At 41.3% G+C, this 22,144-nt stretch overlaps 1 protein-coding gene across 26 annotated transcripts in view; it reads left to right on the top strand.

The window, feature by feature from the left end:
* Nucleotides 1–22,144, top strand: part of LPP (LIM domain containing preferred translocation partner in lipoma) — a 724,989-nt gene that overhangs the window by 199,235 nt on the left and 503,610 nt on the right. For 3 of the 26 annotated variants that reach the window (XM_065539352.2, XM_065539349.2, XM_074030777.1), the window contains one exon: nt 14,276–14,342. The exons of 22 other annotated variants lie outside the window; for them this stretch is intronic. The gene's annotated coding sequence lies outside the window, so the exon portion shown is untranslated. Of the gene's footprint in view, nt 1–14,275; nt 14,343–21,897; nt 22,051–22,144 lie in introns of those variants that run through there. One more of the 26 variants, XM_065539351.2, reaches the window with a different exon arrangement.

Here is a 22,144-nt window from a genome sequence, read left to right as displayed (position 1 = left end):
TCCACCACAGAGGGCCAGCTCTTATAAGACACACCCCCTGCCATTTTGCCTGTGTGGGTCTCACTTTCCTGCCTGAGGAACCAGCATGTGCCCCTTCTCCCACACAAGTCATCCCTGTCCGCTCCTTGGCTCTGGAATTCAGTCTTAGCAATGGACTTTGTTTTATAATTAAACTTTATTTTGTGCTGCCATCTTTCCATGTTTCCACCCCCAGCTCATCCCTAATATATATTTTAAGGGCTTTGAATTTAAAGATTACTTACTGCTTCTCTGAGTTCCCTGTAGCTCCTGGCATAGGGCCCCAGACGTAGTGCTCAGTAGAGAAGCATATGCCTATGTTCTCCAGTAGTTTTTCTCTCTGCCTATTGCTTGTTTCTGAGATGGAGATGAGACTTATAGGCTTAAAGGATTTCCAAATCGGAAAGGAAGTTGAAACCTATCTAGTCCAGCTCCCCCACCCCAGGGAAGAAATGACTTACTTAAATTTGCCTGCCTAGTGAGTGGCAGCTCTGCAAATCGTGCCTACATCTCACCAAGCAGTGGAGAGATGGTTGGCACTTGAGGCTCTTCTTAGGACGCTATAGGCTCTGTCTGGAGTCCTTGTTTCTATGAAGACGACTAAGAATAAAGGTGATACAGGTGCTGCTGCTGCTGTATTAAACAGATGGAAAGAAGTAGACATTCATTGCATGTCTGTTAGGTGACAGGCCTTGTGACAGGTGTTTTCACATAGTTTAGCTTGGTCAGTCATCAAAAGCTAGAATTCCCATTCCTCCATGAGAGAGACAGATGGTTTCTAAATAGGACATTTAGCAGAAGCCCTTTCCTGTAAGCTCTGAAAGGCACCCAGTAGTGGATAGATGTGGATAGATCCTAGAACACGGGTGTAGGGCTCTGCAGAGTACCATGCATGACTCTTCGAAGATATATGGATTGTAGAGACTGTGAAAATAAGCAGAAGTTGTGATTAAAATTGGCATTGGGTGACCTGTGGTCACCCGAGTGTACCAGAAGACTGAGCTCTTCCACTCTCCTTTCTACACATACACCTGAGTCTTTGGAGAGCTGCAACCTGGGTGCCTCGTTCTTGAGTGTCTGTAGCATTGGCTTTTACTTGCAGTTACTACATTTCACTCCTGCCTCTTCCCTAGCTAGCCTTGACCTCAATGTGTATTATTTTCTCCCCCCCTTGTCATTTTTCTTCTATTACTTTTGCTTCTTCCCCTTCCTCCTTCTCCTGAGTTAACCTTGGGAGGCCTCAGGTCTTAAGGTTCTGTGATGGCAGAGTCTTCTGTACTGGACTGTGAAAATTCTGGCAGGGAAGACAATACACAAATCTGTTAAATACACAATAAAAATAGCTTATGATCTATGGGACTTGGTATTAAGCAAGAAGATATTAACGAGGTTTGAGTGCTGTTCTGAAATGTGGCAGCTGCGCACACATGGGCTGCTTTTCCTCCCCACCTTTGGCAGCTTGTGAGCGGTGTTGCCATGACACTCCTTGGGCTCTGTTTAGATCAGCTATTTTCTGAAGGAGTCGCTGACCTTCCCCACAATAGAAGCTGTTGATGTGGTCACGTCAGTGCCTCTTCGGGAGCTGCGTGACTGGTGAGCCCCCAGTTGCCACTTGGAAATGGTTGGAAACTGTAGATCAGGCACAGACATTGAATGTTGAGGAGCAAGAAGGGCTTGCGAGTATCCCGTACTCTCATTTGACGTGTGAGGATAATGAGGCACATTGTGCGCAGGTGACTTGCTCAAGGCCACAGAGTGCGTAGAGAGAAGGCTGGGAGAGGAGCTCAGGTCTGGTTTCCCTGCTTGGTGGTGTTCCAGCTGCGCAGCCCTGAGCCCTGCCTGAGCACGCTCTTCAGCCCTGAAAGCTGCAGCGAGATGGGCTGGTGACACTGCCACGCCTGGGAGTGGGCAGAGAAGGTGAAGCCATGGGGAGTATCTCAGTGTAGAGGCAGGGATGGGAAAGTGAAGGGGAGTAAGAAGCCCAGAGTAAATGGTCAAGGTGCCACTGGGCATGTCCATCCACAGAAACTCTTCTGGGGGACAATGTTTCTATCACATTCCGCGGATGGGTTCCTTGAGAAGTGAGTGCCTAAAGTGGGGGGCGGGGGGATAATCATAATGCCATGTTCTTACTGCTCTGAACCCTTTTCTCACGTCACATAAGACCTCACCTAAAACTTCCACAAGAGCCGTTCATTGTCAGTACCATGCTTTTTTTGGAGTACTTTATAATGCCAAGTATTTTTCCAATAGTTTATATGTGAAATGTGGTCTCCGCCACAAGATTACAGGGTCCTCAGGAGCAGAAATTGTGACTTAAATGGGCCTTTCTCCCTTCCACTTTTTATTCTTGCCCTGCCTTTTAATCAGGCACCTGGAAGAGATCTAAACACAGGATGAGCATCCAGTAAGTTTTTGTTGAGTTGAACTTAGTTGGGTTCAGATGACCTCTGAAAAATGTTTACTAATTGCTGGTGAAAAATGGCAAATAATGATTTTGTGGAACAATGTTCTCACCAAATTAGATTTTGTTAAGAATTCTTATGTGTGATTATTTTTCATAAACCCAATACACTGTCTATTATTATCCTCATTTTACAATGAAGAAACAAAATTCAATTGACTGCTCAAATTTACCTCTAGGAACAAGTGATGGAGATTTGATTTGCAAGTAGATCTTCTGTCTCCAAATATTGTAATGTTACTTCTGCTTTCCCCCACTACATACCAAAGAGGTCTTACTTCATTGGCAGTGGTTCAGCCGCCTTTTGAGGAGTCTTCAGTCTTTTTATGTTGTAACCCACCTCCTTAAGAGTTTGGGAAGAGAATTGCAGGGCCTCAGGTTTAAATGGTGTTATGCTTTGGGCAATACTTTAGCTGATTTGTTTTCAGTAAGCCAAAAGGAAAATACTGCATTTCTGTCTTCTTTAATTTCCTTAGTTTGAAATAAGCCTTGAACTAGTTTGTAAGACTCCTTTAACTTTTAACAAATTTAGGAACATATATAATACAAAGAAAAAGGCACTCTGCCCTAAATGAATTGACTAATTAAGCTGAGAACAAAACTAGACCACTTTTTTTTTTTTTTGGTTTCAAAAGCAGGATGCAGGAATTTTTCAATGCTACAACTAAAACCCAGATTTTGTCTGATATTGATGTTCTATAGGTTTTTCTCAATATTTGCCATATTCGTTAGATGATATTCATTATACTTTCCTAACTTTTATAGGATTTAGATGAGGTTTGTTGGTAACATTCTGCATTCTTTCTGAAAACACACACACACACACACACACACACACACACACACACACACACACACACACACACACACAAATGTTGAGCAGTCTTCTTTTTTAATGTATATTCTCAGGAAAACACCATTGCCTAATTTAAATTTCAGTACGGAGGCAAAGCTGATCTGTAGTGAATGTAACATCTTGTTAAATACAGGTTTCATGCTTCTTTTTTGTACTTTTCCAGGCTTTTAAGGAGGGGAATCATTTGAATAATAATGGCATGATGTCCAGAGGGAAAGTTGAATACATAAGATGAAGATACATGTGGGCCTATTTCTGTACTTTGTATGTGTGTCTCTGTGTGGTGGCATTATGATTTTTAAAATAAAGTTTTCTATATTTTCAATGTATATAATAACTTTGGAATTACCAAAGAAAAGTTGATATTGAAACTTGGGTTTTTAGTGGGGAGGAATGGATTTTTCTTTTTTTTTTTTTTTTTGGAGACGGAGTCTTGCTCAGTCACCCAGGGTGGAGTACAGTGGCCCAATCTCGGCTCACTGAAGTCTCTGCCTCCTGGGGTTCAAGCGATTCTCCTGCCTCAGCCTCCCAAGTAGCTGAGACTACAGGCGCCCACCAGCATGCCCGGCTAATTTTTTGTATTTTTAGTAGAGACGGGGTTTCACCGTGTTAGCCAGGGTGGTCTGCGATCTCCTGACCTCGTGATCCACCTGCCTCGGCCTCCCAAAGTGCTGGGATTACAGGCGTGAGCCACCACGCCCGGCTGAGGAATGGATATTTTATCTTTTCTTTTACAGTTTTAGGCAAAGTGAAACTTTAGAAAATTATATTATTTGAAGTTAGCTGGAAACCAAACACTATCTTTATAGCTTCTTTCAGAAGAAACTTTGTCTTAGGAATGTAGGCACTTTTGGAAACTTTCTAAATTTCTTCAGCCCCCATGGATACCCACAGTTTGCTTAATTCAATTGAATCGGTTTACAGTGAACAACGTCCCTGGGAACATTAATCAATGAACACACGCACACACATACACACACACACACACACACACACACACAGAGAGAGAGATAGAGAGAGAGAGAGAACAAAAAGGAAATTAAAAGCATCGCTTTGTACCTTCCTCAATTCAAACCTGTCTGCTTTGCTTTGGAATTTCGGATGTGTGTATCTGTTTCTTCTAGTAGACTGGGAACACCGTGAAGACAGAAGAGACACATATATATGTGTGTGTGTGTGTGTATATATATATTTATTATTTTTCTTTATTATTTCTTTATTTATTTTGAGACGGAGTCTCTCTCTGTCACCAGGCTAGAGTTCAGTGGCGTGATCTCGGCTCGCTGCAACCTCCTCATCTTGGGTTCAAGCGATTCTCCTGCCTCAGCTTCCTGAGTAGCTGGGACTACAGGTGCCTGCCACCATGCCCGGCTAATTTTTGTATTTTTAGTAGAGACAGGGTTTCGCCATATTGGCCATGCTGGTCTCAAACTCCTGACCTTGTGATCTACCCACCTCGGCCTGCCAAAGTGCTGAGATTACAGGCTGAGCCACCGGGCCCGGCTAGAAGAGATAGTTTATGTATGATCGTCATAATGATTTTGTGAACTCAGGTGTAGTAAGGTAAAATGCCCTGGTAAAATCACTTACTGGGAGTTTTCGGAATCTCTTTAGAAGTCATTCCATTACTCTTGAAATCCCTCTGCTTTATAGACTTTCTGAGAAATGAGGAAAGTCCATCTGCCTACTTGTCCTAGAAATGGGTACTTTAGGAGTGAAATAGCCTGTTTACATACTGGCTCAAACTGTCAATGTAGGAAAAGGTTTCATATATTATAAAATGTTACAGAGCTAGAAAAAATATACACAAGTAATATATAGAGTGCATATATATGTACATATATATGATCTGTTCCTTGTCACAATATTTAACCCAAAGTGCTATTTACAGTAATGAATCAAAATGTCAGTCTTAAAAATATGAAGTGTCAAAGTGTTCCCACGTTGTAGAAAAGTTTGATGTGACAGTTTGTTAATCATATGACTATTCTATCAATGTGTCTCACAATGTCTTTTGCTCAACACTCTCTCGTAGGCTCCTCACACTTTTTTCATGAATTCCTAGCTTAAGTTACTAACCCAAGGAGCACATTTGAGTTTCATGTCTCCCACACCTCACACAAAGGCTGCTATGTTTTGCTGTACTTAAAACTGAATGGATTTCACATTATTTTTGAGTGGTTTGATTTTGTGCCTGACACATTTATGGATAGTAGCTAAAAAACTTTCTGTAATTTTGCTGTTTTCACTGCAGAATCATCAAATGAAACTTTAACTTATAGCGCGGATGTTTTGTGTTTCTCCAAGCTGAGTTTCCCAAGATGTTAGATGTCCTTATTTGCTCGTGCCCATTTGTTGAACTTGGACACATTTTTGAATTTTTCTCAGCACACTGATGATCCTGACTTCTTTTTCCTACTAAAAGGGCAGAGTCTCAGAACATAAATATTGTATATGTGGAAAAAGGCAACATAGTTTCTTTCGAGAGCATTTTTGGCTGTGCTACTCACTAGTTCGTGGATCACACTTAATCTCCGTGCCTCAGCCTCTTCTGGAGAATTTTTAAGGGTGAAATTAGATTAGATCAGTGAATTTTTACACTTACACTCTAGAAGCCCTAGGGTTCTGGGTAGAAATGAAGCTCCAATAGTGGAGTGTGGGGTAGGCAGTGAGGACTCTGGGCCCTTCAAATCAAGCAGCTCTACTATTGGTTTGTTAAAATTTAGAGTTTTATAAACTATTTCCCTTAAATAAAGTTTCTACTGCTTAACCTGCCTACTTGTTGGTATCACTGTCTTAGGTGATCTAGAGTCAGCGGCTTATTTCCCACAAGCATTCAGTGAGCGACTGTGTCAATAGATCTTGGCTAATCTGGCCACTATGGAAGTTCTTTCTGTGGAAAAGGACCATCCATCCTTCAATTTGAGATAAGATCTACTAATTGAGACCTCATTTGTTTCTGATTTTAATCTTTGCATCATTTTAGTTTTAATAAACTTACTTTCCAACTTACCAGATTTTCGGGTTGACAAAGACCATTTTTTAGAGAAATATAGGCAAAGGAAAGTCTAAAAGCTTTGGCTGGAATTTCAGCTGCTTCTGGTCAAGGACATAAATTTTGCTTCTTAATGCCAAAGAGTTTCAACTGTTTTGGGGAGGAGGGTGGATGCCTACAACTTGAACTTTTCATTCCATTGCTTTCCATCCTCAAGTCTCTCCCTTCTTCTCCATACACATGCAACCACCACCACCACCATGATTGTCTTTGTATGGCATATGTACGTCCCCAGACATGGTGGAGCAGAAACATAAAAAGTTATAATTTACAAACCAAGGTAGACACTGTAAAAAGGACAAAAATGATTAAGGGACATGAGTTAGTGACACTAAAAAAAGCCTTTACGTGTCAACATAAAAAAATCAAATTGAAGAAAATATGACAGAAAACCTATCCTAAAGACAGGAAAGAAGGTGAATAGCTATTTTACTAGATACTGAAACACCATTTCTAAAGTTCCTCAGGAATCAAACTCTGAGATTAGATTCAACTCTTTTAATAGCTGAAATCCAGAAGGGAGAGAGTGGTTAAGTCTATAGTTTTATGAATGATGCCGAACTCTTTCTCACAATAAAATGCTCCTCTAGTAACAAATTTAAAGACTATGTGAGCCCAGAAACAGCAGTTGCATGCCAAGTTAGGAATATTCTTTTTTTTAAGTCACATGTCAGCCACTGGGGATGCACCTGGGTTTAGGCTGGAGGTTGGGGAGGTTTCATCCAAAATCTCTGTACAAGATATTTATACAAATTCTGGAGTGATTCCTTGTTCATTCTCTGAAGAAATTGGTGAGATGAGGCAAGCATTCTAAACAAATGTTGAGCTCTAAAAATACAGTTGTAAATAAAACAGAAAGCATTCTGAGTATAGTTTTGGCCAAAATAGAATAGTATAATAAATCATTTGGCTGGAGGGTATGACATGAGAATAAACAAAAAAAAACCCAGCATGTTTGCTATCTTTTCTGTTTATTTTACTTCGGCATCAGCCCCTTCTGCCTTCCTTTCCTCCTGGCTAGAGTGTGGAAGGATCTTGAATTCAGGGCCTTGTCTGTCTTGTTTTTCAGTTGGCTGCAGTCACACCTGGCTTAATTTATAGCTCAATAAATCCATTATGAATGGATGAGCAATTTTGAAAGATAACATATTGAAGGAAAAAAACAACACAAATCTGAAAAATTCTGACATGGCCACTTCTAAACTCTCTGGGACTTTTACTAAATGCTTATAGACTTAGGTGGCATTCTGAGCATTACGTCACCTATTTTTTTCGACCAGTCTCTGAGGAAGGCACTGTTATTATCAGCATTTCACAGATGAAAAATTGAGAACCAGAGATGTTACATAATTTGCCCAAGGTTACATAATAATAATATAATAGCTAAAGCCAGGATTTGAACTCAGGTAGTCTGGCTCCAGCAGCTTCTCTCTTAACCATGAAGCTGTATTGTCTCCACATGGTGATTATAATTATAGCTGCCTGTTCTATTTTCCTATACGTTGTGAGGCTGAGTTTAGGTGTGAAAGGATTAGGGAAGGGGTATATCCAAGACAACACACAAACAACTCTATTTTAAAGTAGAAACTTGCAGAGAAATTTCAGAGGAGAAAAAAGAACCATCCTTTCCACCAGGGTGAAGGGCAGGAGTCACAGAAGGCTTCGTCGGGGAAGTGACTTCGGTTGGCCTTGAATGAGTAGAATTATAGTAAAGGGAGATGCTTTCCAAGTAAACAGAATAAACAGTGGAAGAGGTGCCAGTCTGATGCTGTTGAGTTTAGCAGATTCTTTCTAAAATAGTGTGCACTGAGAAGTGGGGGGTGGAGAGGGCTTGTGGTGGAAGGAGGGAAGCCCTTGAGAAGGGATCTGAGTGGGAAGATGAAAGCATTCCAAAAGCACCTTCGCAATCTCTCTGGAGGTCAACCCTGGGCAAAATCTTGCTTTTGTCATGCTTCAGCTCATTGTTTTTTGATGCATTGTCCACAAAGACTAGTCCAAGGAGGTACCACTCCAGAAAGAGTGGCCACACGAGTCTGGAAAATGCTGCATCCTCTGGTGCTCTCTTAGGTGCTGACAATGCTTGTTAACATGCCAGGTCTTCGAGGAAGTCCTGTGGGACAGCAATCACCTTGCTTTCTTTGACTGTAGACCTGGTTTGTTGTTTTGCTTTGAGCGAACCCCTATTAACATCCCTTAGAAGACACGCTTCAGGAGCCCTCTTCCAGCCAACCAGCTGGACTAATTTGTGTAAACTTGCCAACAAGTTGTGCTTCTGCTGAGCACAGGTTATGTCAGAGTAAAACTTGGTCCGTTCTCAGGACAGCCAACAGTCCCCTTTTGAAAGAAGATACAGCACATTTGCCTATAGAAATTGTTATGTGTCCATTAGAAAGCAAGCTGCATCCGAGGTAACAAACTTGAGGAGCCACAGCCCCTCTGATGAAGTAAAAGTGAGAAGCAGGAAGTCAAGGAGTCTCAGCTCTTGAAATAGAATGTGCCTATGGGTGAGAGTTGCCAACCACAAGAACTCTAGCTGGCTGCCCTGAGAACATATTAGGAGAAAACATGGTTAAAGTCGGCACCTGCCCTGTTAGCTGCAGGGATGTCTCAATATCTTTTTTATTCTTTTACCCTGCATTGGCCCTAAAGGGGAAGAGAGGCAGTAAGTGGGCCGTAAAGAGTGCTTATTCCACGCTGGGCAGGTCGTTAGAATTGTCATGTCAAATTCCCTTACTTAATCCCCTCAACTACCCAACGGAGTCAGGATTATTAATCTCTTCATCTAGGACAGTGAATCCAGAGTGGCTTGCTGGTGCTGAATAGATCATGTTGTTTTACAACTTGAGCTTTTCCCCTGTTCCTTTCCCTGTTTGTCTGCTGAACTCATCTGTCTCCAGGTTGTAAATGAGATTCTCCTCTGAAGAGCCTCTCATCCCCCTGTAACTCTAGCCTGAATTGCATGATGATACTCTTCTTCTTTAGGTTTATATGTCTTTCTCCCCTTAAGACCTAAAACTTGATCTGGGTTACTCTAGAGTCCACGTGCTTATATTGCACTGCTCTGCCCACATTCCAGCCTTCTCCACTTTAACATAGGACTTTATGATAGCTTTTTAGACTCAGTTTCTCACAAGATACCTCTTTTTCAACCCATTATTTTAGACCTTCTTTGCTTGACATATTTTGAGTTTTCTGGATTCTAGGCTTCCTTATTGTTAGTATCACTTTCCCCCCGTTCTGGTACATGTCTGTTACCTTCTTGCTGTTTCCCCAGGTCCTACCTTAACTTTGAAGGAGCACTTTTCAAACCCGGTGTGCATCGGAATTAGGAATCCCACCCTCAGAAGTTATGGTTTAGTAAACCTGAGAGAGTGTGGGAGAATTTGTATTACACTCCGAGATGATGCTGAAACTGTCATTCTGTGGACTTATGTTTATTAGCACTTCTTTAAAGCATAGTTCAAGACCTCTGTTTTCCAGGATATTTAACTAGCTATCTTAGTCCAAAGTCTTTCCTTTCTTCCTTGCCTCCTTCTCTCTCTCCTCTTTGTCTTTTCTTCTTCCTTTCCTCCCTTCTTTCTCCCACCTTCCTCTCTCTTTCTTCTCATGAAGTCCATATGCTACCCTGTCTGAATTACATAACTTTATTTTTTCTTTTTGTGGAGATGGAGTCTCACTATGTTGCTCAGGCTGGTCTTGAATTCCTAGGCTCGAGCGATCCTCCCACTGAAGCCTTCCAAAGTGCTGGGATTACAGTCATGAGCCACCATATCTGGCCTGAATTCGACAAGTTCTTATTTATGTGAATCTCAGAGCCTCCATCATCCACCTCTTAAGCCTGGTAAACACTTTTATTAGATAAGAGAGACAGCTTTGCATAAATGTACAAAAGTTTAGATGAAAAGTTCTCGAATCCTGAATCACATCTTGCCATAACCTCTTACTAGCTGTGTGTTCTTGGACATCTTATGGACTTGAACTTCCTTGTCTCTAAAATGATTATTCCATTTCCTTGTACTGCAGAAGCTCATGAAAAAGATCAAACGAGATAGGGGATGTATAAAGTGCTATGCAAATGCAGTGGTACTAATAGTAAATTATTGTTGATGTTTTCTTGGTTTCTGTACAGTTGACTCATTTGCTTTGTCATTAATGATGAGGCATGAAAGAAATGCTGTTTGTTTTTAATGAACTATGGAAGAGTAGGTGGAGCTGACGGGATGTCGAGATTTCAGGAAAGCTCTTTTAGGTTTCTGGAAATGATTCTCATACCAATAGTTGTAAGCTTAGGTTGAAGAGCAATGTTATATTTATACTATAATTTTTCTTCAAATAAACTGTGATAAAGATTTTGAATATTACTTTCATATTCTGAACTTCTCATGTGCACTTGAAAAGAGCCATGAAATAGTAGTAGCGGTTGCCATTTATAGGGGTTGTAGAGTGTTGTTATGGTTAAATTTATAAATCCTTAAAATTATGTTTTCTATCACAAAAATGCCTAAAAAGGGCACATCCTCTAGGTTTTTTCCTTCTTCCCTTCCTTCCTTCCTCTCCTCTCCCCTCCCCTCCCCTCCCCTCCCCTCCCTCCTTCCTTCCTTCCTTCCTTCCTTCCTTCCTTCCTTCCTTCCTTCCTTCCTTCCTTCCTTTCTCCTTCCCTTCCCTCCCCTCCCCTCCCCTTGCCTCCCCTCCCCTCCCCTCTCCTCTCCTCTCCTTTCCTTTCCTTTCCTTCTCTCACACTGTTGCCCAGGCTACAGTGCCGTGGCACAGTCTCAGCTCACTGCAGCCTCCACCTCCTGGTTCAAGTGATTCTCCTGCCTCAGCCTCCCAAGTAGCTGGGATTACAGGTGCCCACCACCATACCAGGATAATTTTTGTATTTTCAGTGGAGATGGGTTTTGCCATGTTGGCCAGGCTGGTGTCGAACTCCTGACCTCAAGTGATCTGCCCATTTTGGCTTCCCAAAGTGTTGGGATTACGGGCGTGAGCCACTGTACCTGGCCCCTCTAGGTTTTCTTAAGAAAACATATCTATTCCTCAAGTGCTTACTCTGCAAAGCCTAGGTCTGCCACCAAGGGATAATATGGCTAAATGTACTTCTTTTCCTCCCAGAGTTCACTGTTCAGTAGGGGACACAAACACATAAATAACTAGCTCTTGCACCAAGCGAAATGTACAGTGCAACAAAGGAGAGGTACAGATAGTAGGCTGTGGGCCCGAAGGAGGGTTTCTGTGGGCGTGAGTGTGAAGGAGGGGTTTCCTGAAGGAGGTGGTATTTGAACATTCCTTTTGACGACTAAAAGATGTCCGCAAATGCAATTAGGGTAGAAACATGCCAGATACAGGGACAGTGTGTTCAATACACTAGGCATTTCTTAAACTGTTTATAGCTGAGGTTATGGGAAAAGAGATACATAGAAATATGAGAATACCTCCTTTGAAGATTCTATGCTGATATCCTGATCCATCTGACTATGCTTATTTTACTGCCTTTTGTGTTTGTGTTCTTCTTTACTGGGTATCCTTTTTTCCACTTTCTTTCTGGAATTTTCTTTCCTGGCCATTAGCCTCTCTCTCCTGCACCGTTGCCTCACTCTCACTGCCATACTCCTTTGAGCATTCTCCTTCTCTTGTTTCCTAATACTTTTACATCCCCCTCCATCCTTTACCCCTTAGCTTTTGTTTTTATTTGCAGCATTAAAGATAGCCTCTTTTTATTTCCCTGTAGTGATTAGGTCAACTTGTTTACAATATGAACACACTGTTTTCTCTTCTTCAGGCTCTGAATCATCAAGTTCACAATGCCATGTCTAGTCAGTACTCCTGTGTGTATAGTGCCCGTTGTGGCTGAGAAGAGATAAGGTCACTGGGGAAGAAAATAAGTTGCTAAAATCTGTTGGAGTACAATGTCAGCTTCCAGGTTTGTCTGAGGATGCAGTGGAAACCACGTTCTGTGGCCAGCATGTCAGTAGCTTTTGATGATCAGAGCCTTCCATTCTGATACTTTAAAATAAGGTAATGTAAGTTCACATCAACTGAATCCAGACAGTTTCACCATCCACTACATTATTAACTCCAGATGCGAAAATTCATTAGGGCTCAAATTTTGTTTGAGGCCCAACTGTTTTTTAAATTATTATAACAATTATTATCTATTTATCTATTTATTTATTTTACAGCTGATGGGAAGGGAAATTTAACAGCTGTGTGATTAGCAGGGCATGAAATTAAAAATATTTTGCACAGAATCAAGAGGTTGTTTACTACAGAATTTGTCATCTGAGAATTAAGTGTCATTAAGACTGCCCACAGGATGATCTCTTTCACCATTCAAGTTTTGATTTTCACACCCAGTTTTTTGCTAAAAGGCCTGTAACCTTTTCTGGAAGGAGAATGCACATGGATTTATCATGAAGGTAGCATCAGCATTTCAATTGCTAATAGTCAAGGTAAGAACCATACTCCTGTCTCTCACAAAATTATGGTACAACTAGAGGTTCAGCCTCACTGCTCTCAGCAAAGAGTGAGTTCCAATTTGAGGAAATCAGGTAAATTAGAAAAGGCTGCAGCCAGATTAGTGGCTTCACTCTTTCCCTCTAAAACTGTAGGAGTTTCATATTTCCATAAAGGTAGCTCAGGTCCCTAGAGCATGATGTTTACCCTTACATTTTCCTAGGTGTATGGGCTTGACGTCTTTGGTCTCTTCGCAAATGCCCTCTTTCGACTGAACTCTAGAAACTGCTGTGTCCTGGGCTGAGCGCAGTGGCTCACGCCTGTAATCCCAGCACTTTGGGAGGCCAAGGTGGGTGGATCACGAGGTCAGGAGTTTGAGACTAGCCTGGCCAACATGGTGAAACCCAATCTCTACTAAAAATACAAAAATTAGCCAGGCGTGGTGGTGGGCTCCTGTAATCCCAACTACTACGGAGGCTGAGGCAGAAGAATCGCTTGATCCCGGGAGGTGGAGGTTGTAGTAGTGAGTTGAGATGGTGCCACTACACTCCAGTCTGGGCGAAAGAGTGAAACTCCGTCTCAAAAAAAAAAAAAAAAAGTGCTGTGCCCTTGTTCCTTTGGGCAGGATGTTGGCAGTCTTCTGCAGAAGTGTGGTCAGGCACATTAACTGGATTGTCTTGGCCGAGGTTTGAAGGCAGTGCCATTTGCTTGGGCAAGTTACATGGACTCTCTGCAGTTCATTTACCTCATCATCCACCCACCTAATGTCAGTACATACCTCAAGGATTACTTTGGGGATTAAGAGTTATTACCAAAAATGTTTAAGGCCCTGCCTGACTCATTGTTTATGCTCAGTTAATGTTAGCTATCTCCATTCTTTTCAGGCAATATATTGTATTATGTTTGGAGGTCTTCATATCTAGTTTCATACCTGACCCAGACTTGCTTAACTTCTGTCCTGGAATCTTTTTTCTATCCCTGTCTTGTTGTCTTTAATAGAGTCTTTCTTGTTTGATACTTGTATACTTGCCTTAGTTCGTTTTTTAGGCAAATTTTATCTTCATATTTGTTGAGTTAAACCAGACACAGCTTCTCCACTTACGGGGTTTCCTTTTTGGGAGAATGGGGCTGGTGACAATGAATGCAGAAAACTTTTATTGGAGATAGACATGCAAAAACACTCAGAGATAGAGTTGAAGAATTTGTAGTCATTAGAGGAGAGGGGTGTTAGTTTTGGCTGGGATTGGAGTTAAGTGGAGAGAAAATCAAGGAAGACTTTCTGGAGGAGGAATTTGATCTGGAACCTGCACTGTTATGAGAATTTGAATTTGACCTGGCAGAAAAGGGGAAAAGACTTCTCAGACTGAGTGGAGTGTTGGAGCTGCACATTTTATTTTATTTCTCATATTTATTTCCTTCCACCCTCTAGCCACCATTCAGACCGCTCGGAGGCCTGTTATTGTAGGTGGGACCCAAGTTCCAGCAGTAGTAGATACGTGAGTGAAGCTTTTATAGTATCCATGTCTTGTATATAAAATGAACAGGGGAGGAAGCCCTGGAGTCCATTCTAATAAATGTATTTCAAAGGGGGCTTTCCTCTTTTGTCTGAGTGAGAGGCAGGAGGAATAGGAATGACAGAGGCAGCAAATGTTGGATGTCTGTAGAAGAATCATAGAGTTCTCTTTAGAGCACTAAACAGAGGGCTAATAAAGGGCTATTGAGTCCTCCTTATGTTTTTTTCCTCTCTCAGATGAGTTTTAAGGGTAATAGAAGTGCTTTTTTTTTTTTTTTTTTTTCCCCTGGTGATCTCTAAATCTTACTTTTTTCTCTCTTTATCTCTTCCTTTTCCTAGAAGCTAATATTGAAACCACTCTTGTCCTCTGCCATTAAAAATAAATCTGGGTAGCTTTCAGCAAGAGAGTATTTCCTGGAATGCATTATACTCTGGGCAGTAGAGGTGTATGTTTAAATGCTTTTCCTGTAGAAGGTCATCGTGACAGCAGGGGATGCCACCAGCAACCCTGCAGTGCGTGGTGAATGTGTTTCCACACCGTGTCTGTCTTGCTTCTGCTCTCTGCCGTGTCAAGCTGATTTTAAGTTTACTGTCACTTTTAACATGTGACTTGATAAGGTACCATAATGTGTGTGTTGCTGGCCAAACATTACATGTCATGACTGTAGAATCATTAGACTGGAGTTTTAGCCTAGACCTTAGAGCACGCACCTGCAAGAGGCAGTTATTCGAGCAGCAGTCTTTGTGAGACTGGAATTCAGGCACAGGGAACACTTGTTCCTAAGTTGCTGCCGTTGCTCAAACCATCTTGATAATGTCTTTCTTTCTGTTGTCTTTTTGTCTTTCTGTCCTTCCTTCCTTTCCTTCCTTCCTTCCTTCCTTCCTTCCTTCCTTCCTTCCTTCCTTCCTTCCTTCCTTCCTTCCTCCCTCCCTCCCTCCCTCCCTCCCTCCTTCCCTCTTTTCTTTCTTTCTTTCTTTCTTTCTTTCTTTCTTTCTTTCTTTCTTTCTTTCTTTCTTTCTTTCTTTCTTTCTTTCTTTCTTTCTTTCTTTCTTTTTCTTTCTTTCTTTCTTTCTTTCTTTCTTTCTTTCTTTCTTTCTTTCTCTTTTTCTTTCTTTTTTCACTCTGTTGAATGTTATCTTTTGTTTTGTTTTTATTAAAAAATCAGTTTCCAGTTTTATCAGGATATAATTGACTAACAAAAGTTATGTATAGTTAAGATATACAGCATATTTTGATGTATATTACATTGTGAAACGATGACCATAATCAAGCTAATTAGCATAGGTATCACCTCACATAGTTACCTTTCTGTGTATGTGGTAAGAATGTTTAAGATTTACTCTCTTAGCAAATTTCAAGTGTACAATACAGTATTAACTACAGCCACCATACTGTGTATTAAATCTCTAGAATTATTCATTTTGTATCACTGAATCTTTGTACCCTTTGACCAAGAACCAAGATCTCCTCATTCCCTTGGTCCTGGTAACCATCATTTCACTCTGCTTCTATGTGTTTGACTTTTTTAGATTGCACATATCAGTGAGGTCACATGGTGTTTGTTTTTCTGTGCCTGGTTTATTTCCTTAAGCAAAAGTTCCTCCAGATTCATCCATCTTCTCGTAAATGACAGGATTTCCTTCTTTGTTAAGGCTGAATAACATTCCACGTGGTTATACACCGCATTTTCTGTATTTACTCTTCAACTGATGGACATTTAGGGCGATTCCACGTCCTGGCTATTGTGAATAATGCAGCAGTGGACACGGGAGTGCAGTTGTCTCCTTGAGACACTGATTTCGCCTTAGAGAGGATTCTGGGGCTGGGCTCCGTGGTGAAGGGTACTCTCTTTCCCTCACCTGGAGGTTATGTCAGTGGTGTGCTGGGGGTTGTGCAGGTCATATTAAGCTGTCCTTCCTGCCTTCCTCAATGCATCATTTCTTAGTTCTATGTTCCACCCAGGTGCTGCACTCTCTCACCTGAATTGCTTAACGTGTGTGAGGTATTTTGGTGTGTGGCTAGCTGTTTAGATGTTTCTGAGAGGGAATGAGTGCTGGAAACTCCTATTTTGTCATTTGCTAATGTAACCCCACCGTGGAATTGTCTTCAGAGATAATGATGAGCCACTGCCAGAATCACAGAATCATGAGATGTGAAACCATGGAATCTGTTTAGTTCCCATGCATGTGAGAAAGCTGAGACCCTGAGACAAATATCGACCCGTGCTGCCGAGTCTTTCAGTTAGACAGGGACAGCAGCAGTTCTCATTCCCTTGTGGCTCTACGTCTGATGTCTTCTCGCTGTTTTGCTGCATTATAGAAAATTGAATTTTTTCTTTTGGAGACAGAGTCTCGCCATGTCGCCCAGGCTGGAGTGCAGTGGTGCGATCTTGGCTCACTGCAAGCTCTGTCTCCCAGGTTCACGCCATTCTCCTGCCTCAGCCTCCTGAATAGCTGGGATTGCAGGCACTTGCCACCATGCCCAGCTAATTTTTTGTAGTTTTAGTAGAGATGGGGTTTCACTGTGTTTGCCAGGATGGTCTCGATCTCCTGACCTCATGATCCACCCGCCTCAGCCTCCCATAGTGCTGGGATTACGGCGTGAGCCACCGCGCCCGGCCAGAAATTGATTCTTAGTTGAGCCTATGAATAGTTAGGGAAAAAAAAAAAGAGAGAGAGAGAGGAGAGAAAGTTCCCCTTATCATGGCTTATTATCACAGGGTATGTTTGTAGCAGAGGGAGAACCCAGGCTTACGGAGTGGGTTACGGCTTCTTTTACATTCCAAGAAAATCTCAAGAAGTAGAAATCGGGGCCGGGCGCAGTGGCTCAAGCCTGTAATCCCAGCACTTTGGGAGGCCGAGACGGGCGGATCACAAGGTCAGGAGATCAAGACCATCCTGGCTAACATGGTGAAACCCCGTCTCTACTAAAAAATACAAAAAAACTAGCCGGGCGAGGTGGCGGGCGCCTGTAGTCCCAGCTACTCGGGAGACTGAGGCAGGAGAATGACGTAAACCCAGGAGGTGGAGCTTGCAGTGAGCTGAGATCCGGCCACTGTACTCCAGCCTGGGCGACAGAGCGAGACTCCGTCTCAAAAAAAAAAAAAAGAAGTAGAAATCACTTTGACTGCCAAATATTTTAGTTGGCTATTGTCACATCTATTATAAAATAGATCTGGTATAGATAAAAATAGAGTTAAACACACTAGTTAATGGATATATCTGGTGTGGATAAAAATAGAGTTTAGCATACTAGTTAGTATATAAATATGGTGCCAGTAAAAATAGAGTTAAATGTACAAGTTCCTAATTGGATAGTAGAACTTACCGTTCAGGAGTAAGGATGCTGTCAAGTCTAAAGCTATGTCCTTGTCCTAGTCAGTTGTTATATTCATGGCAGCCTTTTCTAAAATGGGCTCCATGAAATACTAGGTTCATAAATGGTCAAATCACTTTGGGACTCCTGCTGTTATTTCTACCCATTGTGGAGATTCTCCATGCATCCCCAGCAAGTTTAACTCCGAGAAGTCCAACAGGCAAAAGCAATAACTACAACTTTCTTTTCTGTTATGTTAAATTCAGGTTTTGTCCAATTTATTTTATAATGGAACCATTTTGTGGATGATTTCCCAGACTTGTGTTCTGTGGAACATTCTTTGGATCGCATGACTTTATTGTTAAAATTCTTAAGGTTCACATCTGTCATCTTATAATAATCTTGTGTGAAGTATAAAGTCATTTGGGCTAAACTGTAGACCTCCATCTGCCCTCCCTTCTCCACAGGAGAAATTACAGGTTTATTTAAGGATCAAACAGTTTTGAAATGAAATGTTGTTAGGAGGGGGGAATAAAAACCTTTCAGAGCTTAATAATTGCAGAAAGAAGACAGTGTTATACCAGCCAAACCAATTTTGTGAATTAGCACTTTAACTCAGAGAGTTGTTCCTGAAAATAGCTTGTTTTGAAGCAACACTTTGTTGGCTTCTGGTGGTACACTTTTTCACCATCAAAGGCACAAATATGGGTGATTTTAAACTGTGGCATACTTTTCGCATTCAAAACCAGGGCTTGTGGAAGAAACAACACCCTTTTTTAACTTTTCAGAAACAGTTGGCTTGACCATCATGGCTTTTTTTTTTTTTTTTTCTTTAGGATATTAGCTTTTTGTTAAGCTGGAAGGGTCCTCAGAGATGTTGTCCAAGCCCACCCTTGACAGATGAAGAAATAGAGGCCCAGAAGGCTTTAGTAATCTTTCCAAGTCTTTTTATTAGTTACTGACAAAATCAGAACTAAAGTCAAGTCAAAATCGGAACTAAAGATCTCTTACTTACCTGTCATTTCCCTGTTCAATGCCTCTTTTATTTGCACACTCTGTTAAAAAGAAAGAGGTTAACTGTTTCTTTTGGTTATAACTGTTATACTGCACACACACACATGCACACACACACACACACACACACACACACACACACACACAGAGAGAGAGAAAGAGAGAGAGAGAGAACAGATGAAAGAAAGCCATGATTAGGAACCTTGTATGCTCAAGGGGAGAAGACCCTCTATAGGACCTGGAATGTCTTCTTTTCTAAGAACTTCATCTACCGCGGGTCAGTCCTTTGATACTATTCACTTTGAAAACTGGTTTACCTTAAAGGATAGAGGTGTGTGTGAAAGAGAGGGTCACCCACCACATTTTAACTCTCTGTCTTATTTTAAGCAGACAGATTCACTACATCAAGATGGTATTTACAGTTATCGCCATGAGATGAACTAGCTCATCTCCAAGTGCTTAAGGGATATTGCCTAGTTATAAGTCACTATGTGATTTTTTTCTCCTCCCACCCCCATTTACAGCTTCTTTCTTCTTTCTTCACTGCCCATGTCTAAACCTGGGGAACTATCTCACTCCATAGACAGAAAAGGAAGGTCAGATCCAAGGTAGATCTTTCTTTCTGCTAGGTTTAACCTAGTGGTAGCAACAAAAGTCAGTTCTCATGCCTCTGAGTTTCTTGTTTTAGGTAGAAGCATTTGATGGGTTAGGGATCATAGGAAAGGTTTGTTTTTTAAATTCTCCATTAAGAGGATGCTATCTGTGGATAGCATCGTGTGAAGGGAAGTACATTAAGCTTAGTAATGGAAGATACGGGTTCTAAGCTGTACCTCTCTGCCAACTAGTAGTGAGATCCTGGGGAAATCAAACAATCGTTTTTCCCTTTGGGCTTCAGGAGTCATGATTCTTGTCTTGTCAATCTCCTGGGGTTGTTGTGAGGATTAAATGAGATAATAGATATGAAAAGGCTTTGTAAACTACAAAGCACCTCATACATATGTGTAAGGCATTATTATCATCAAAAATCATAGCAACCACACACTGCTGCCTTTGAGCCAGGTACTGTTTTAAGTGCTTTCCATCTATAAGCTCACTTCATTCTGACAGCAACCCTAGTGTGCCCATGACCAGTGCTGGGCATTGTGAATCAGCAGGCCTGGCAGCTCACCCTGATTAGCTGGTGATTTCCTCTGTGTTCTTGGGCACGTCCTTTCCCTTCCCTAGGCCTGAATTTTACTCTTTGTAAAGGAATCACAGACTCAGGTTGGATGGAAGGGTTCTTCTGTTCTGTCATTTGTGATTTTGTCAGGCAGTCATTGGCCCCACAGGCTAAGTCACCGATTATTTTTATTTATTTATTTATTTATTTATTTATTTATTTATTTATTTATTTCAGACAGAGTCTCTCTCTGTTGCCCAGGCTGGAGTGCAGTGGCATGATTTTGGCTCACTGCAACCTCCACCTTCCAAATTCAAGCAATTCTCTGCCTCAGCCTCCTGAGTAGTTGGGATTACAGGTGCCTACCATCACACTCAGCTAATTTTTGTATTTTTAGTAGAGACGGAGTTCTATCATCTTGGCATGGCTGATCTTGAACTTCTGACCTCGTGATCCACCTGCCTCGGCCTCCCAAAGTGTTGGAATTACAGGCGTGAGCCACGACACCTGGCCAGTCACTAATTATTAATCAGAGCCCACATTTAACTGACTACAGTCATTATTTTCATTCTACAGTTATACAAAGAGCTCATGTAAATTCCCGAAGGCTGCATAGCCTTCAACTGGTGGGGCTGGAGTTCACACTTTGCTCTTGTGTCCTAGGATGATGGCAGTGAGATAGACATGGGTAACTCTCTAGCGATCCCAGGTATGTTATATTGTCAGCATCCTCATCTAATCAACATCATGATTATCATTGAGCCCTTTAGGTTTTCAGTTGTTGTTATTTAACTCCACAATTAGATTCCCAGCATCTTGATGGTAGGTTTTCTGTACTTCAATATGTATTGCCAGTGTTTTGTGCAAGATATGATGTAGGCTAGTGTCTCACAGTATATGCAGTTTGTTTTCTGTCCATCCTTTCCATCCTTTGAGCCTCTCAAGGAAGCCTGGGTTGGCATCTGCCCAGCTGTTGGGCAGAATGGTTTTTTTCACATTGTCCCACATGGGACTGGGAAAGCGATTTGAGGATGTCGCTGTGGCACGAATCTGGACAAGTCTTTCTATAGGGGAAACCTGTTTCACGCTGTGGCCCTTTAGTGAAAGGGCCACATTTTCTACATGACATTATGGACCCTGATTTTTCTCACACCTGTGTAACTCTACTGGTGTCTCTTGGCTATTGCAGCTTTGTTTTGCTTTGCCATTGTTTTGTTTTATTTTTTCTGAAGACTTGGTTTTCTTGGGCTCTGCTTATATACAACACAAAATTTGTAGACCGTTTGTTTATGGGAAAGAGTCACACCCATGGAAATTGGGAGAAAATTAACTCTTGGAGCCCAAAGAAACTGATGTAAATCTTATACCATGAACATCTTCAATTTCTGACTTTGCCTTCCTTCTCTGTATGGTGCTGCTCCAAGATCTCTTATTGGGACCAGTAACTATTAACCCGCTCAATGTACTTATTTTACCATTAACCTATCATGAATAGCCTGTCCAGTCCCCATTAAATGACCCACTATGGGGGTCACTCATTCATTCATTTATATATGAATTACCTACATTCATTTATATATGAATTATTAGATATTATCTACACTGAACAAGGCAAAATTGGGGATACAAAATGAATTAGATACAGTTCCTGCTTTCAAAAACCTCATATTCTGAAGAGGGGAGATTTGTTAATTCAGTCAAATAATCTTCGATGCCCACCATGATGAGATATCAGGCATGCCATTGGAACTGTGGGCACCTGGCAGGTACAAGCCTTTTCATCACAGGGTTTCTGGTCTAGGGAAGAAAAACATCATATTAATAATTTTACAAATAATTATGTAATTATAGTTGTGAGAGGTGCCACAGAGGGAAGACTGAGTGTTGTAGGAATATATATATAAATATATATAAAAATATATATAAATATATATGTATATATAAATATATATGTATAAATATGTATATATAAATATATATGTAAAATATATATTTATACATATATATGTATAAATATCTATATAATATATCTATATAAATATATATATATTATTATTTTTTTCTTTTTTTTTTTTTGAGACGGAGTCTCGCTCTTGTTGTCCAGGCTGGAGTGCAGTGGCGTGATCTCAGCTCACCACAACCTCTGCTTCCTGGGTTCAAGCGATTCTCCTGCCTCAGCCTCCCTAGCAACTGGGATTACAGGTGCGCGCCAGGACACCTGGCTAATTATTTTTGTATTTTTAGTAGAGAGGGAGTTGTGCCATGTTGGCCAGGCTGGTCTTGAACTCCTGACCTC

Source organism: Macaca fascicularis, chromosome 2 (assembly GCF_037993035.2).
Source record: "Macaca fascicularis isolate 582-1 chromosome 2, T2T-MFA8v1.1".
NCBI classification, from domain to species: domain Eukaryota; kingdom Metazoa; phylum Chordata; class Mammalia; order Primates; family Cercopithecidae; genus Macaca; species Macaca fascicularis.
The sequence above is the reverse complement of the archived record's forward strand: the minus strand, read 5'-3'. Positions and strand labels throughout refer to the sequence as shown.